Raw genomic sequence first — 2,428 nt, 5'->3', positions numbered from 1 at the left:
TATACTTACTGTGGTTGTTATCTTGTTTTGTTTTTAGCCCTGAAGAAGGCTAGAAACTCTAGCCGAAACGTCGTCACATTAAAAATAAGTTAATCATACTTATTTGTGTTTTTCATTGACCGCACCCCCAACCATCTTCTCCTCATTTATCATCCACGGTCAACTATCTCTCATAATTATGAAACTCTTTATTGTTAACCAACGTTTCGGCCCAATTTGCAGGGCATCGTCAAGGCTGTCTTATTGAAACAACGATTATTGTGTTCTTATTGTATCAAGTGGTGCAAAACGTTGGTTAACAATAAATAGTTTTTTACTGATGTTTTGATACCTTTTTTGATTGTCACCGAGACTATCTTACTACGATCCACTTCATACGGGCAACTATCTTCTTTCAATAATTATTTTCTGTTTCACTGTAGCCGTGAGCCAACACTGTGGTTTTGGGAGCCTACCAGGGTCCATCTTCATTAATCAATCATAAAGAGGGAACCCTTTATTGAATAAAAATCTGATGGTCGAGCGTATTCTAACAAAATTAACTCCTTACTCAACCGTTGGTCTGCTAACATTCCTTTCTTACAAAGTACTATACTACACCTCTGACACTCCATCAGTTGTATGTAGTAGTATAGATTTATTTTTTTAAATAAAAATAAATCATTAACAAATTATGTTATTGTTTATAATTTTTTTTTTAAAGTTGCCTAGAACATCATTTGGCAAATGAATTAATAAAAGAAAATTGTTCATTTCACCTCCTATCCAAGTGATAACAGGTGTTATGCACCTAGATCGTATGCTGTCTCAACACCTGTTCTCTTTAATTCGTAATTGGCACTTCAACGTGGATGCAATGAATAATACTTTTTTTTTCTAAAATAATAATACTTATATATTTTGTCTTGGACTATTGTTCTATACATTTTTTTCTTATTTTTTTTTTTAAATTGTCAATATAAATTTTACCTATTAACGGGTTGGCTAGGAAGGGACGGTCAATGATCCAAACTTCTAGTCGTTAACATAGTTCCTCGGGCCGCCCATAGCTCAGTGGTTAAGACACAGTCTTACCAATGTGATGTCTATTGGAGGTGCCGGTTCGAATCCGGCCTGGGACGTTGACTTTTTTCATTGAGTGGCGGTCCCACAAAATGAAGAACTTTGCCCCCAACCATGGTTTAGGCAGTTTAGGACTCCAATGGGGGAGTCTTGGCCGAAAACAAAAAAACAAAAAAAAAAACATAGTTCCTCTATATTTTGGGAATATAGTCTCGGCAATTTAGGAAAAATATGGGAAAGGTGTTTTTAGGTCCCCTTCCCACATGTTTTAGGGTTGCTGAACGCGAATCCGCGTTTGCTAACAAATATTTTGCGTGAATATTATGTATATGTATAAATAACCGGCCGTATTAATTCAGGGCTAAAAAGATACAAAAACAACTGAAAATATTTTTATATCATAGGATAAAATACAAAATGTAAATTGAGGTAGGGTTGAAAATATATAGATATAAGTGAAAATAAAATAATAAAATAAGGAAGAGAGTAAATAAATTAGTATAAATATAAAATAGGCAATGATAAGAATATAAAAAATTACACAAAGGATCTCCGTATTGTAGACTACATATTTATATTTGACTTATTTACTGTTTGCTTTAGATAATAATAAAAGAATGGTAAGAAAAAAAAAAAGAATTATATTTTAGCTAGGATCTCTTTCTTTATTATATCAATAGTCCAACGTTTCGGCCAATTCGCCCATCCTCAAGGACAATCTAAATCTTTAACAGCTTATTATACATTCATTTGTAACAATTATAACTACAACATTATTACTAATAATATAACATACCTTCAAATATAAATTCTCTTCTCAAATTAAAATTTACAAATGTTATACAGGCTATTCTGCCCAGGTTATTAATTATAAGTCAAAAACACCCTATGAAAAAGTCAATTATTAGAGAATCATATTAATTATTAATAAGCTTATGTTTAGTTACCTAATTTTGTAAAACTTCATTAATTTTTGAAACTTTTAATTTTCTATTAATCTACACTATCACTATCATATAAACAAACTAATTTATAACCTTCCACACACTAAGGTCAGCCTTGTTATTAATTTAATTCAAATTACATTTTGTCTCAATTTGTATTTATTCCAATTATTTAAATTCATATTATATGGTTGAGCTCTGGAGCTCCACAAACCATCAAATTCTTCCCGTATCCAATCCTTACAATCAAAAATCCTACGTAAAATCCTTAACCATCCTAACCCATTAATTCTTAATCTTACATCCTTAACAAACCCTGATAATCCTCCGAGGCGTCTGAAAAGAAGATGGGCACGGGACCTTCTAATTTAAAATAATGTTTGAAGTACCACCAATGGGTCAGTTCTCTCTTAGACTTCGTA

This window comes from Halyomorpha halys, unplaced genomic scaffold (assembly GCF_000696795.3).
Source record: "Halyomorpha halys isolate HHAL.00 unplaced genomic scaffold, Hhal_1.1 Scaffold28.1, whole genome shotgun sequence".
Classification (NCBI taxonomy): domain Eukaryota; kingdom Metazoa; phylum Arthropoda; class Insecta; order Hemiptera; family Pentatomidae; genus Halyomorpha; species Halyomorpha halys.
The sequence above is the reverse complement of the archived record's forward strand: the minus strand, read 5'-3'. Positions refer to the sequence as shown.